Source organism: Microtus pennsylvanicus, chromosome X, assembly GCF_037038515.1.
Source record: "Microtus pennsylvanicus isolate mMicPen1 chromosome X, mMicPen1.hap1, whole genome shotgun sequence".
Classification (NCBI taxonomy): domain Eukaryota; kingdom Metazoa; phylum Chordata; class Mammalia; order Rodentia; family Cricetidae; genus Microtus; species Microtus pennsylvanicus.
Window position 1 is genome coordinate 104799708 of NC_134601.1, and position 17486 is coordinate 104817193.

A 17486-nucleotide genomic window follows, 5' to 3' on the forward strand; every position below is an offset into this window, starting at 1 on the left:
GTATGAAAGCAAGTTGGATGTTACAGTAATCTGAGCATACTATATACAAGTATACAACTGTTAAAGAATAAATTTAGTACATGTTATTTAAAAAAAAACACAGAACAATGAGTGATTGTTTTTACAGTATGTGTGAAGTCCCTGATTTGCTTTCAGGCACCCCTAGCAGTGAAAGGAGGAAAAGAGATAAAAAGACAAGATTGTTATAGACTTCTATTTAAAATCAAAATTCTTACTGTTGGCAATGTTGAAGTAATTCTACGGTGCAATATATGGAAAGAATCAGAAGCTAGATGATCACAAATATGTATCCTTTTCTACCTGGAAGATATGCCTACGGTGTTTCAGTAGTTTTTAGTTTAAAAAATTTGAATTTACATCTAAAACTCATGTGATTATATCTCTTTCTTCCTTGATTCATTTATACACAGTTTTGTGTATCTTTTGCATTAGTCACTTACTAACCTGGGCATTAGAAACACAGATTCAAGATGTAAGAATATTGGTATTTTATTTTTAAGATTGAATTACCTTTAGAAAGAACAACATGAGTTGAGGTCCTGAGTATTTAAAAATATATTGAAGTCTCTTTGTGCCACTCCACAAAAATTAAATTTCTTAGTAGTAGAAACTTAATATTTCACAAATATTAATCAGTGCTGGAATTCTATCTATATAATGTTTGATTATAGTTTTTCTTGCATATTTTAATTAGCATACAGTATTATTCATTTAAGTATAACATTTTATGCATGTTTTTAGCTTTAACTTCAAAGTAGTTGCAAATTTTTGGAAAAGAATAAACCATTCTTTATTCATTTTTAAAATTTTCTTACTTTTGTATTTCCCCGAATTTTGTTCTTTAATTTCTAAATGGAACCTGTGGAAAAAGTAAGGCACAGGATTTATGTTTCCAGAGGAAATTTTAATAGTGTATTTGTAAATTATATACCTCTAAGCTATATGTTATAAGCTATAAGCTCCATGCCAAAATAAATTATTGAAATCTACAAATATAAATAGATTCCGAGTTGTCTCCAAAAGACTCATATTCACCAAGAAAATTAGAATGTAGCCTCACTTGGCTATTTGATATAAGTACTTGTGAGTATTTGAAGGTCTCAGTTTTGAAATCATTTTGGATTTCAGGTAGGTACTACATTAGTAACTGATATCATTGTAAGAGAAAAGGAAATTTGGATACATGTTTATAGACACAGAGAGTAATGTATAGGTCATAAAAAGAAATTGGGCCATGCTGCCACAAACCATGCAATACCAACAATTTTCAAGAACCAGAGGGATGTAATAAAGGAGTCCGCAAAATATTGGTGAGAGCTTTGAGAAGAAACTTTTTCGGTATCTTGATTTTGGATAGCTGGTATCTTGAATTGTGAGAAATAATTTACTCTTATTTCAGTTTGTAAAACTGACAGTAATTGACTAAGGCAACCCTAGGAAATTTATGCATGTATCAGGAAAATTTTACTTCTAATTAATCTTAAAAAGTCAATTCCAAAACATAGTTTGTAGTTCTCAAAATTTTTTACTAAGTCCTCAACTTTAAGCAAAAGAAAAGAAAGGTAACCATAAGAGTAGATTTTATCACAAATTCCTTTGTCCTGCCTTATTTTGTTGCTGATGTTTTGTGATTGCCAGGCTTAAACAAATTCCTGACTGATATTATTTAATAGCAGTTCATAAGTGGTCTGCTAGAAAGCTTCAAGGACTGAAACAAGAGCCAAGATTTATAGAAAGGACTGGCAGAGATTGTGGAGAGCATACTCAAACAATTCTAAAAGGTGTAATAGGCAATTTGTGTAGAAGAAAGACAAAATAAGTAAAATTTCTAGTCATATCTTTGTCAGGAGCAGCAATTAAAAATAAAATAAAATAAGAAATTCTTCTACCTTTGAAGGACTATTTTGTTTTCTTTTTATTTTAAAGCCAAAAATCAATCTTCATTAAGTTGGCAAGTTGCATTGTTCACATAATTATCCTCTGTAGACCTCTATGTTAAAAGATGCCTAGAACTCACACATTGTAAAACATTTAAGAGTGAACGGAGTGGAAGGAAGTTAGGTCATTGTAAGAAAATGCTGGAAGGGGATATTGAAATCTTGTTATTTTCCTGTCTCTATCTTTACCTCCAGCCACAAAGGAAGCAATTTCCTCTACTTTATACTCACAACATTAGAAACTGTTTTGCCTCAAGCCAAAAAGCAACAAAGTCAACTGACCACAGACTGAAATCAACAAATACTTTTCAAACTCCTTATAGTTCTCTGAAATATCTTATTAAATATGAACTAAACATAGAAGGAAGTAAATGGCACATGTTGACTTTATTAATCAGTTGTTGAAAACAAACTGCATTAAAAAAATATTGCCTTCTATACAAAACTAGAAAAAGGAAGGTTAACTGTGGTTTATACAATTAACATTACATTATTGAAAAAATATGCATTTTAAGTATGATATTTTCTATAATTTTATACTTCAAATAAATAAAAAGCTTAACATGCACAAAATAGAACATGCTGTATCATTGATTTTTTTCATATAGAAATAACAATTTACTTATAAGTCAGGTTTCTTCCCCTAACGTTGATCTGTCATCCTCACTCTCAACTATATCTCCATACTGAGTATGATTTCTAAACTACAATTTCATAGTTTAAAGTACTTTTTCGGCATTACCTTGTATTAAGTAATGCATATGCTCCTTAGACGTAGAGAGTATATTACCAACCTTAAATTGCATTTACTTTTATTGTACATCATTTTACTCAGTATTTATCCCTACATGCTATATTCATTTTCTGGTATATACTGACATCATATTTATGCTATGTTTAAAAGGACACACCGTTTCATGATTCTCTATTTGATTTCTAATACAAATAGTATATGTATACTACTCTAATGGTATCATATATCTCAATGATAAAACCGTAAGATACTCCATATTGAACAAGTTTAGATGTTTACTTCTATATATTCCCAACTACATCATTTGTTGGAAATAAACCCTACAGCGTTGTTTATTACTAACCAAGTATATCCCCCTCATTATCAAGGCTAAACTAATGGATTTTTTGTGACATAATCATTCCACATACAATTATATTGTATGAATTATGAAAGAGAGGAAATGGAAGCTTTAATTTATTCTGATGGTTTACATAACAAATTGCATATAATTTCTGGATAAATTCATGGCAAATTAATTTTAGGGTTGTAAACGGTATAGTCTATGTCAATAGCTTCAACATTATTTTTTAAATTATCTGACATTAATTTCTGTCCATGAAAACATCATATCCAAAATAAAAATCAATGATTGATACATCTTTTATTCTGAATATATATTAGATACATAATAAATTATTTTCTAGTACTACCCAGCTACTTTTTAAGGGCTCGAAAATATTTTAATTTCTATTTGTAAATGTAGACCGTTAAATGAGGACATTTTTTTCAGTGTACTTTCTATGGAATGGCTTGAGAGACAACACAAGTGGATGAGAAAAGTCTAGTTCCCTTATAAACACAGGAGGGCGCTAAGAGGTTTGTTTTTGCTTCATCATTATTTTAGTAACAAAAAGGAAACAGGAACATTGGGGCCTATTATTTTAGGAAATAATAACTATTCTCCTACTTCTCTGCCTATTATATGCATTATTTCATGAATGATTACATTTTGAAGTTTTTGTAGTTTTATTTCTTTTTTAAGGGACTCAATTTTACATTTTTGGCATTGGAAATTTTCAGACTATTCTGTATCCCTGCAGTCATTTGGATCTCACCAGCTTAATGTGATTCAATAGGTTGAAAGCAGACCATTTTCTGTGTATTGAGTGCCTCAAGGACATTCCTGCATTTTGTGAGGTAATTTTCTTCCTTTCTAATACTTCTATCTCCTGTGCTTTAGATAAAATTATAAAAACTAGTGCATTATAACATCTGTAATTCTGACAGAAAAAAATTAACTCTTAACATCTAGCACCCTAAAATATGAACAGAACAGTAGGTTAAATAAAAGATATTTATACTTTATATGAAAACAATAACTGCCATTTTAAATGAAATTATTGTATCTGGTCTGTGTATTATTAATTTTATTAATAAAATCTGATTTATTATCTTTAACAAATATCATGAATTTTCCTTTAAAACACTGCCCTAATATATGATTTCTAAAACCATGATAGTAAATTACATAACTTGACTTATTTTCCAAATTTTTTCACAATTTCATGATGAAATTATTTATAAAAAGAAGCTAAAAGAGCTATATTATAGGAAACAAGTTCAACTGACATCCCAAAGTCTCTTGCTACTCATTTCTCTCTATACTCTTTTCTTTTTTGTTAATAGTTATTTCTCTTCAATAGTTTTTGATGCAAAGCAGAACAAATAAGTTAAATTTCCACTTTATGCTTTTCTTTTTAATCATTACTGAACTCTCACTAGAGATGAAAATACCATTGGCAAGGTTGGTGTTATATAAACTTAAGACACCATAATTGTCATTGTCAGTACAAAGAAATATTCGCGTTTAGCTGAAAGAAGCAATAAATTTATTTGGTTTAGCTGACATAGGATCACAATTTTTTTTTTGAATAAAGTATTGAATCCAAGACAAGAGAAATGTGCAAATTCTGTGGCTACTATTTCTCAGCACATTTTATTTCTCTGTATATTTATCTTGTTTCTATTTAAAAAGTATTTATGTAAAATGTGATAGAGAACTTGCCTAACATTTGTGAAGACCTCGGTTCAACTCCTAACACTACAAAAAAACATTTTGTTGGCCAGGTCTGAGGGCACAGATCCTTAATCCCAATACTGAGAAAGCAGAAGCAAGTGGATCTCTGTAAGTTTGAGGTCATTGTGGTCTAAAACTCAAGATTCACGGATACCTAGAGATACTGTCTTAAAATAATCAAATATTAATTAATTAATATGTTTATTTTAAAATTAATAAAAGAATAACATTTGGACAAAATAAATCAACAATTTTTCCCCTGTAAAAAAGACAGTTTCTAATTCATAGTTTATGCATTATAGCTCAGATGGAAAGCTATACTGCAATCTGGGAACCAGTGAATATCACAAAGTCACACTGCACAACAAACCACACACAACAGATTTATCAGGAGGGAAAAAAACAGAAGTGTGACTGCTTCTGCTCAGGTGAGAAACAACAGCAAACTGAACAGAATACAGATCTTATATGAGCTTCATCAGAAGGGAATGAAACTTTTCAGAGTGGAGAATTCCAGGGTGGATATTGTGAGATTTCATGTCTAGAAATTGGGCTTTTTACTCTATAGTACAGTACAGGGACAAGATCCAGCAATTAGGGCACTTACAGTATTCTGTAGGTGGAACCTGTCAGTTAGAGGTCCTTGGGGGAGGGGCCTAGCCACTAGCGTGACTGGAAGGTGTTACCCATAGTCTTCTATTTTCATATTGTTGCCATATAGATTACTGAATGGAAGGAATAAAAATGTTTAGTAGCTTTATAATTTCACTTTGTGATGAAGAAGATTAGAAAATGAATGTTATATTAAGTATAAATCAATTCATTTCTAACCTTTAATCAATGTTGGATGTCTGAATTTATATCAGGAATATTAAAGTAATTGTGTTGTGATTACATTACTTATGTAAAACTGGTATGCAGTTATATTCCCGTTTCTCGAAGAGTTTCAGCACTAGGATGGGTGGGGCTATATGTACCATTAATAGAATGTGTGAGTGAATACAATTAAAATCTCACAGTCAAAACCACATAGTCAAATGGAAAGAAAGGGCCACAATTATTGTGTTCTTCTCCCTGTTCTATTTATTTTCCCCTTTACAACTGATCATTTCAGAGGATCTAAGACTAAGGAATCAAGGATCATTAGTTACAGCCATCCTCTTCCTAATGTGGACAACTTGGCAAACAGCACTTCAACCAGCACACTGAGGCATGTATTTCAGGAATTTGGGCCTGTTAGTGATGTATATATCCCCCCAAACCACTTAATCAAAGAACCTGATGGCTTTGCCATCATCCATTTCTACAAACAAACATGATGCTAAGGATGCTATGGATGCCTTAAATGGGATTTTACTGCATGGTTGTAAACTTCGGGTACAGATGGTACACAACGATGATCCACTGTATGTTCAACTTGGCTGTGGCCAGGGAGGGCAACACCGTTTCAAGAAAGAGAACCATGAATTCCAGAGTCACAGTAAAAGACACTGTTGTCCCACCACCAGGATCCAATCCAGATCTTACAGCATATCTTCTCCAGAACACTTAGAATCCAGATCTCAATCTCATTGCTTGCAGAGAAGATTGCCATCAACCAAAAACTCCAACTTCAGCTCCTCAATGTTCAGTTATGAGTTGCCGGATACTCCCTGTCCAAGGTCTAGAAGGCTTCCACAACCAAAATGGAAGAAATCCAAATCTAGATCTTCATGCAAGCATGACTTCAAATGTCATGAAGGAGGAGGTAAGGTGAAATAGGTTAAGAATTCCTCAGCAAAGAGTCTGAGTACTGGGAATGGTAAGGGTAAGGAGAGAAGAGGCTCATTGAGTTGAGAGTTATTTGTAAAATCTAATAGAACTTAAAAAATAATACATTGCCTAGGCTTTTATTGTAAACCTTTTTCAAGTATTAAAATTAATTTTATATTTCATTTTTACTGTTATTTAAATATTATAATTCCCTATAAATGATGATAAATTTTAATTTTTCCTGTCTATTTTTGTATTGAAGTAAAACTTCGTTATCTTCAGAATGCTCACTTTTTTTTTTTTTTTTGGTTTTTCAAGACAGAGTTTTGCTGTAGCTCTGAAGCCTGTCCTGGAACTAGATCTTGTAGACCAGGCTGGCCTCAAACTCACAGGAATCACCTGCCTCTGCCTCCCGAGTACTGGGATTAAAAGCATGTGCCACCACTGCCTGGCTTAGAATTCTCACTTTTAAAATATAAAGTTAATAGAGCATTAACATCATTTGAAGCCTTCTATGACAACATGTGCTCTTGTTTTTTTTTTTTATCTAAAACTCTGTAATTAGAGGTTTTTTTTTGTCCTTTCAAATCCAGGAAAAGTATAAATGTTTATTTGCTATATATTTTCTTGTCTAAATAGTAAGTAAAACCTTCATTTGTATGGAGGTATTACTATTATTTTTTTAAAAAATATTTTTAAGCACCATTATAATGTGCTTTTTGTGTGTGTGTATCAAGAAAAAGTATGCAACAGCTGAAGAATTAGACTTACCTATTAAGGTGGTATTTAGAGTACAGATTACTTGGCTACCTTATGTATTCTATTTACTCCTTCATAAGGACGATATGATTATATAGAAACAAATAGTTGGGCAGCTTATTAAATTCATGAAAGTCCCACTTCCAGTCACCCTGGCTTTGCATGGGTATATTAATACACACAAAAATTAATCAGGCAAGTGTTAAATATTTCTTCATGGTTACTATTGAAAATATATTTATCATACAGTATATTCTGATCATGATTTTCCTTCTCTCAACTACACCCTGATCCTTCTCACTTTTCCAACCACCCTTCGTTTTCTCTCTCATATAAAGCAGATATGCATCAAAACATGAACAACAAGAAAAAAGAAAAGAAAAAACAAACATCCAAAGAAAACACACACTGTTATAAAAACACATTAATTTACACAGAAATCCCATAAAAACACAAAAACTATAATATGCAATCAAGTCCTGTAAGGTTAAAAATGCATTCAAAAATTATTATGAAACAAACAGCCTCCAAAATACCGTTGAACTACTTTTTTTTTTTTGTTGGCCATTTGTTTCAGGGTATGGGGCCTGAATTTAAGTGTGGTTTGTATAAACAACAAGACTCCATTGGAGAAAGTTAATTTTCCCTTTGCAGTGCTTATCAACTGGAAACAGCTTCTGAATAAGGGATTGGGGTTTCTGTTCACTTCCCCACTCAACTCTGGAAATCCAACCGGCTTAGACTCTATTCTTCTGAGATGATGTCTGTTTATGATAAAAAAAAAAGTATGGTTTTTTTGGACACAGCAGGAGGAAATATTCTGTTTTATAATACAGAATCTTATTCAGTCCCAGTCCCGCTGGCCTTGGTGAGCTCCCTATAGATCAGCCCCACTGTCACAGTTGGTGGGTGCACCCCTCGCGGTCCTGACTTCCTTGCTCATCTTCTCCCTCCTTCTGCTCCTCATTGGGACCTTGGGAGCTCAGTCCGGTGCTCCAGTGTTTGGGTGCTCACCTTCCTGGACCTGGATGGAGGGGGGAGGACCTTGGACTTCCCACAGGGCATGGAATCTGGACTGCTCTTCAGATTGGAGAGGGAGGGGGAATAGAGTGGGGGAAGGAGGAGAGGAGTGGGGGGAGGGGGAGGCGGAAATTTTTTCAATAAAAATAAATAAATAAATAAAACAATACAATATCTTAAGACTGTGTCTTTTTATTGAGGAATTATTGGTGTTAAGAGTTAACAATGGCAACTGTTGGTTGGTTTCTGTATCGTTATTATGTGAGTTTTCTCAATTTTTCATTTCTTTACAGGAGATTATTTATTCCTTTTGTTGTTTGAGTGTGGCCACCTTTTTAGGCTAAGGTTTTTTATTCTGGTCCCTTCCTTAGAGCTGAATTTGTAGATAGACACTACTTAAATTTAGTTTTATGTGGAATATTTTTCTTTCTACATCTATTATCATTGATATTTTTGCTGTATGTAATAGTCTAGGCTGACATATTTAGTCTCTTAGCATTTGGGGAGCAACAGTCCCCTTCTGGCTTTTAGAGTTTTCATTGAGAAGTCAGGTATTATACTAATGGGTCTGCCTTTATGTGGTACTTGGTCATTTTGCTTTTCAGCTCTTAATTTCTCTTTGGTCTTTATCGTTATTGTTTTGATTATTATGTGCCTAAAGGTCTTTCCTTTCTGGTCCAGTCTACTTGGTGTTCAATGTACTTCTTGTACATTGATAGGCATTTTCTTCTTAAGGCTAATAGAACTTTTTTATGATTTTGACAACATTTTCTGGGCTTTTGACCTATTGCAACTGTTCATAGATTTGGTCTCTTCATGGTATCCCAGATTTCCTGGATGTTTTTTGCCTGGAGTTTTTCAGATTTAGCATTTTCTTTAAGTTAGGTATCCATTTCTTCTACCTTGTCATCAAAAACTGAGATTCTGTTTTTCCCTCCTGTGTTGGTGGGGCTTATTTCAGAGATTTTTGTTTGACTTCCTAAATTTTTTCATTTCCAGTTTTATTTTAGTTTGTGTTTTTTTTTAAAGAGATTATGTTTCTTTGTTAAATCCTATTGTTGTGTCATGAATTGTTTTTTATCATTTCATTAAACTGCATTTTCACAGATTTCATTAGATTGCCTCTTAGATGGCATTTCTGCAAGTTGGTAGGTGGCAGAGAGAACTAGAGGTGGGCTAGGAGAAAAGGGTGAAAGGGGCTTCAGGAAAGAATTAAGGGGATCCTCCTCACACATTTGAGGTGGGAATCCACAGGGAAACAGAGGTATGGTATAAAGAGGCAGTTCCATAGGGAATTGGCAGTAAGATGGATATTCTTATCTTATTCCTAATTATAGAAGAAATGTTTTCATACTTCCCCACATTTATTATATAGAATTTGTTGTAGGTTTGTCATCTGTGGTAATGATTATCTAACAACATATTACTTCTGTACGTAGCTTTTTAGAAACTTTCATCAAGAAGGTATTTTGAACATTGTCAAAGACATGTTCTGTGTCTGTTGAGATGATCAAATCATGTCTGAAGTAAGCTGTTTATGTGGTGCATTAGATTTTGGGATATGCATAAATTTAAATATGCTTATAAAGTTTGTAATGATATAGATTTGATTGTGGCATATAGTTTGAAAATTGTTTTTCATTAAATTGGCAAAATTTATTTGTGTACATACTCATGAGAAAAATGTTCTACATCATTTTTTGATGTATCTTTAATTGGTTTTGGTATAATAACATAAGAGTGTGTAGAATGAAGTTTATAACACATATTCTACTCACATTCCATAGAATATGCTAAATAGCATTATTGTTATTTGTTCTTTTTTTTTTTTGGTTTTTCGAGACAGGGCTTCTCTGTGGTTTTGGATCCTGTCCTGGAACTAGCTCGTGTAGACCAGGCTGGTCTCGAACTCACAGAGATCCGCCTGTCTCTGCCTCCCGAGTGCTGGGATTAAAGGCGTGCGCCACCACCACCCGGCTTTGTTATTTGTTCTTTAAAGGTCTGGTAGAATTCAGTCATGCATCTGTCTGATCTCGGTATCTTTTCCTTCTTAGTAGTAGTCTTTCTTACTGCTTTGATATTGTTGCTAGAGATATTATCAAGATACATAAGCCTTCCTAGGCTCAATTAATATGCATAATGTGTCCTCAAATTTATCTACTTTTTATAATCTTATGGTATAAAATGTAGATTAAAAACATTCTTTCTTTTTTATTTAATTTTATAATTTATTAAATTTATTGCATATGCATTGGTGTGACTGATATCTCACTCACCAAGATGGAAAGTATGTGACGGGGCAGTCTAGAACCTTACAACCTTCCATCTGACTCTTTCTTTTTTTTTTTTTTTTTGGCTTTTGGGGGATGTTCTATTAGGAACTCTCCAACGCCAGCTGGCCTGGGTCTGAAAAAACCTGGGATAAAACTGGACTAGCTGAACATAGCGGACAATGAGGACTACTGAGAACTCAAGAACAATGGCAATGGGTTTTGATCCTACTGCTCGTACTGGCTTTGTGGGAGCCTAGGGAGTTTGGATGCTCACCTTACTAGACCTAGATGGAGGTGGGTGGTCCTTGAACTTCCCACAGGTCAGGGAACCCTGATTGCTCTTTGGGCTGATGAGGGAGGGGGACTTGATCCGGGAAGGGGGACTTGATTGGGGGAGGGGTGGGAAATGGGAGGCAGTGGCGAGGAGGAGGCAGAAATCTTTAATACATAAATTAATTAAAAAAACATTCTTTAATACCCTCCTGAATTTCACTAGTATATGTTGTAAGGTCCTCAGTTTCATCTCTAATGTTATTCATTTGAGTCCACCATTTATTTTTATTAGTTCGGCTAAGATTTGTTTATTTTTTTATGTTTTGAAAAATATCTTCTCTATTAATTGTTTGCACTCTTTCAGTCTGAAATATGTTAATTTCTGCCCTGACCTTTATTATTTCATTCAGCCTTCTATACTGACTTTGGTTCTGGATTTTTCTGTTTTCTTCTGTGACTTTAATATAGATCATGGAATTATATATCATTAAATTATTATATATGTCATTGAAAAAACTGATCCATCTGATTTTTAATTTGAACATTTATTATTTTAAACTTTAGAATTTCTATTCCTGTTTGTGAAATGTTTAGGTAAAATGAGGTTTAATTTTCATATGACTCTACTGTATTGTACATAAGCTTTTCTCTGTATATTTTTATATGGAGCTCTAAATGGGTATTTGGCTTGTGAATTTTCAGGGTCTGGGAAATTTTCTGTCACAATTACATTGAATAGATTTTCAGTTGTTTTAGTTTTCCTCTCAGCTTTTGGATTTTTACTGAAGATGTTGCCTTGATAATTTACCAATGTTGCTACTTACTTAACTGTGTTCATTTCTGCTCTTTTGCACTTTTCAGCTGTCCTATCAGACTTTTTTAAAAATACACAATATTGACCATATATTTTTCTTTTTGAAATAGAGCTTATTCTTTGTTATCTGAACTCAGATGATCCACAGTGTCATCCAGAGACAGCTTGCAATCGATCATCCTACCTTTTAAGTAAAAGCACAAATATTTTGTGGAGTCCAAAACCATGAACTATTATTATAGAACTGACAAAATTTCTTTTGAAGTAGGAAATGAAACAGGTGCAACCAGCTTCATCAAAACTATGAAATTTGGTAAGTTATTTATTTTTATAATAACCATTGAAAATTATTTGAGATGGCATTTCCACTCATTTTAATGTATATTTACAAGATGATTAATGTTATTCATCATTTTCATCTATCTAGGTAGCATTTGTATTGTCTTTTTTTGAGACATCAGGAATGCAACACCCTTGACAGTAATTAGAAACGCTGTAAAACTCAACTCAAATACACCTGAATTAGAGATAAATGTGTTCCCCAATAAGACATATGAGAATGTCATGAAATAATTGTGGATTGCCAAAGTAAGGGTAAGGATGTACTTGTCTACACAAGAGTGTCAAGAAAAGCTCCAAGGCATCCCACAATATAAAGAATAGTTTTCTTATACAGATGTTAGGCCCCCAAACTGAAGAGTGTTGATGTTTCAAAATTCAGTTGTAGCCAGAAAGCTACAATTTTCTTTCAGTGAGAAATAGGGTTGAACATTATCTTTAAAAGCCCCACTATAATGAGTTATTCCTTGTCATAGATTTATGTCAAGATAGTGAAGAGGCTATTATAGCAGGTTTTGTTTCTTTGGTGTTGTCTTAGATGTATAAGTTTAGGTTCAATATATTTTGCTTTAATAGGCAATTTATGTCAATTCTAGATTTTAGTACTATTTTGAATTATTCAAACTATTTTAAACCTATAAATTTCATTTAATTTTGTCAGTATTTTCAACAGTTTTATAACTTGACCTCATGAATTATCAAAATCGCACCTTTAAGGAGATAGGTAAACATAAGTAATATTTTAAAATTAATCAACACAAGATGTACAAAATCAGCTCAAAATGTCATTTTGAAGAAAATTCTAGTACTGAATAATAACTACAGTATATTTGGTTAAATTAATATCATTACTACAGACTGTAATATAAACTGCGATGAATTTACTTTGATGAATCTTCCATTGTAATCTATTAGATTATATGCACAGTGAAACACTGAAATATTATGTTTTCTTATTCTCTTTTAAATTTCTCTAGAATTATTAAGGATAACATGAATCTTTGCAAAGCAAGTTGAAACCAAGTGCCCTTTTTCCCTTTACTGGTAAAACTATGCTGTTTTATTAGAAAATGTATTAATTTTGAAAGTACTTAACTATGTAAAATATTCAAATATTAGTTTTCCCAAGCTTACTGTTTATAGACAAAGTTTGTGCATACTATTTTATGATAGATCATGTTTTTTAAATTCTTTTTTCATTTCTTCTTTTGATGTTAACTGGTCTAGGAGATAGATAGTCTTGTGTGATATACTTAGTAGTAATGTTATTAGGAGCTTGGCTGAACTTTTTGTTACAGCATGAAAATATGTTAGATGAGGAGTAAAGAAAACTGTATTTTTAGTAACAAATTGAGTAATTAAAAAATTGTGATATCTTTAAATTAGCAAATTTTAAGAATTGAAACCTAAATTAATAAGTCAGTACTAGTCTTTTTCATGTTTCTTGCAGGAGAAAATATGGAAAACAAGCAGAGGCAAACAGAAAATTCAGAATCTGTGATAATATTTGTGCAATCAAATCTATCTGAAGAAAGTAGATCTGAAACACTGACGGGAAAGCCACCTATCACAGGTCACGTGGGAATTAATAACCAAGATCTTCTCAAAAAGGGAACATGTCATGAAAATAAGTCACCTCTAAATTTACAGAATGGGGTGTTAAGCTGGTCTCACATTATACTGTGTGTCTTCAGAGAATCTTAGGGAAAATGACAAAGATATTTTACAGAATTGAGCACCACCAGAATAATATACCGGGTAGCAACTCCAGAGTTTAACATTTTGTAGTTTCTTTCTATAATAAATACCCTTTCAGTAGAATATTCTCTAGGCTGTTTCTGCACTGCTTCTGTGAGTTTGAATAGCGGAGTTTATTTTAATTGTAAATGGGATCAGGTGACATTTCAGAATATACAGAGATGTCTTACATTGTTCCAAATCATTCTGACATTTATCATTGTCTTTATTTGTATGTTAAAAATTCAAGAGGCCAACATTCTCAATACTAAGCTTACATGTTGCAAACTCTAATTAATTGGATGTAAAATGGGGGAGAAATTGTTAGTAATGAAATAATTGTGAAATAGGATAACACCAAGGAAGGGTTCTCATATTATACTCACCTGGAAAAGAGAGACTAAGAATACTGAAAAATACCTGATAATTATCTCCAATATAGTTATGGAGACCCCAAAGTTAAGAAAACTGATACTGAGAAATACATCTCTAACTTTCCTACTTCTTACTCTCTCACAATGTGAAATATACATTATTATCATTATTATTATTATTATGCCAAGGATAACTAAATAAATTAGTCTATTCAACTCAAAAATCATTGTAAGAGAAATTGCCTATCAGATCAATAACTAGATAGAAGGTATGTAATATAGACCATGCAAATAAACCAAACTATCATAGTAAACTGAACAACTAATCTGTTTTACAGTTTTTCTTCAAAGGAGCTCTTAGGAAAAATGTTATCTGCATGGAACCAAAGATAATAAATCTGTGGAGTTTTATATTGTTGTTTTTGTTGTTATTATTATTAAAGATAATTCGGTCTATATTTCTTATGCCCTTCACTGTTAGATAATGATATTCCTTATCTTTTGTAAAATATCTCTGTTAATTTTGTATGCCTTCCTTATTTCTGAGAATTCAGGCATGCAACCACTTCAATAGCACAAAGTAATGGTGAAAAAACTCTATAATCAAGTGCCTTGAACTGAAAACAGCTGCATCTATTCCTGAGGAATACCTTTTTTATGTTTTAGACACAATTGTGAATAATCACAACCAAGGGAAGATGTGAGGTTACTTACATCTAGTATGGTCTAGTGTGATGATATCAAGAGTATGTTCAAACCTCTTACAATTTACAGGATGTTTCCCAAAATAATTATCTGAGTCAAAATCAAAGGTTTAAGTTTTAAAAAATAAACTGCTCTAACCACACATAGTACTACTTTTCTCTTCCACTAATTATGTGGAGTATTACTAACTAAAGACATAAAAGTTTGTTCTTAAACTTGGCCTCATATACATCCAAAGAGGAGTCCACTTTAATAGTTGGGTTGTTCCACATGCCATAACAGTCATGTTATAATTATTCTAATCATTTAGATTAATAAGGAATAAATATAAATTCAAAATTCTTGTAACATTGAGTTACAAAGACCCTTTACAAATTGTTTTATTTTGCCCATGTCTAGGATATTCATAACTTAAAATAATGTTTCATATTTAAGACCATAACATGTAAAGAACATAAAAGGAATGTTATAGATTCTGAAAAAAATTGACAATAATGCATTTTAGCTAAAGCCTTCTAGTGGATTTAATTGGAGGATACTTGTTTGGTGATATTAATTGCCTTATTGAAACTGTAAGAAATATGTTTGGCATACTTTCCACAATGGTATATAATTTTATGAAAATAGTAAAATGCTAAATATTCCTACTGATCCCCTGTACATTTTTCTCTAAATGTATTCCGTCTATTAAAATGAATTTTAAATGTTTTTTTCTTTAAAAATTTAGACTGTACAATTTTAGAAATAATCTATAAACATGAAATCTATATATAATGTGTACAAAATTTACATTTTCCTTTCAACCATTGCTTATGAAGTAAAGTTTCAGAAAACTAGTTTATTGCAGATCTGATTTTATGATGCTTTTCTTGCCTCCTTCCATTTATGGTATCCCATGGAGAAGACCAAGGAAAAGGCCTGGTCAGTTGTCCTCATCAACTTAGACTGTGAAACCCAATATGACCAAGTTCAACAGAACTGCCATTCACTAGCTGCCCATGCATGCTTTACTATTGCCAGGGCATAAATTTCATTTTTTTTTTCATGGAGAAGCTCATTTGTCCATTTGTCTATTTTTGAGTTGTTTCTATGGTATTGTTTTTCAGGACAGGGTTTCACTGTAGCTTTGGAGCCTGTCCTGGAACTAGCTCTTGTAGACCAGGCTGGCCTTGAACTCAAAGAGATCTGCCTGACTCTGCCTCCCAAGTGCTGGGATTAAAGGCATGTGTCCCCACCGCCTAGCTCATCTGTATTTTTTACAAGGGGTAATTATACTAAAAAACAGATATTTTTATTCAAACAATCTTAAAGTGTGAAAAAAGTGAAAAAATAAAGATAACAAATTTGGGACACAAAATGAATACAATTCAACCAATCAAGATGTCCATAGAGTAACAAGTGTTAAGTTTACAAAAGGAAATCAATGATATGAAATGAGAATTTGTTATTTATGTGAAATTTTACAAGACATAATGTGGAATTCAACCACAAAAATGTAGGAAATCTACATTCTGAGTCTAAATACTTGAAGACATACATATCCAAGGACTATCACCAAAGCAATGATTTCAGTTGACCTAGTAGAGAACAGATAAGAAGCGAAACCCCAAAACTGTTCATTGATAGAGCATGGATGAAAACTAAGTGATCTTAATTAAGTAACTTAAATGTTTTATAAATTTTGGTGATACATGGCAGAAGACTTCTTAACACAAATATGAATGATATATGGGTGGAATTACAAAAAATGAGATGCCAGGAATTAAGTTGCAAATTAGGAATCTTTTTCAAGTTTTCCAAAAAAATAATGTCTTTTCAGTAAAAAAAAATCCCAGAAATAACTATTAAATATGAATATGGAGAATGGCATATTTGTGAGGTAGCAGTAAACTGAGTTTGAAGTTCCATTTTAGTATACTTTTGATATGTACCTCCCCAATGTTTAAAATTACTTATTTTTAATGTGCTAGTTACTCTGCATATTTCTTCTTTTGAGAATTCCTAAATACAGCATCTTCAAAAGAAAATCTGAATGCTGTTTGCCTTTAATCAATAAGTCTTAGTTGACAATAATCATTTCCCTCCGTAATGGACATACTATCATATTTTTAAAAATGATTATGGGTTCACACATTGAGGCTGGGATTAAAATAATAAATATCCTAGTGATAAATAATATCCCAATAATGAGACTTTAGGAATGTTACCAAATATCATTTGATGCACAAGACTGCTTCCAAATAAAGCCACATGCCTGCCAACAAATCAATAGTGATTATATTGAAAAACATTGCTCCATCCCCAAGATGGCTGTTTCTCTTCCAGTGGTAAATAAGTTTTACAATCTAACAAAGGTGAAGTAAAGTATTTTGGTACTTGAACATGTTCTTATATGCATACAATGAAAATTCTGTAGTTGTCAGTTTCAAGGAGAATCTTCATTTCTCAAAAGGTTATGACAATCCAAAAGTGACAATCTTAGCTCTGCTGCAGTTGAACTATAAAAGTATTGCTGGTGAAGAGATAAAACCCTACATAAAATGTATTTCTGCCAGACCGAAAGGGCCTCTTACCTTGGGAATATACATGTGGTTACAAATTGTAACAGAGACTGCACTTTTGCTTTCTGGTCACCCAGACACAAATAATCACATGAAAAGTATATTAAT

General features: G+C 32.4%; 1 pseudogene; it reads left to right on the plus strand.

Moving 5' to 3' along the window:
- The first annotated feature begins 5808 nt into the window (after positions 1-5808).
- LOC142841612 (uncharacterized) lies at positions 5809-7873 on the plus strand (annotated as a pseudogene).
- The last annotated feature ends 9613 nt before the right edge of the window (positions 7874-17486 follow it).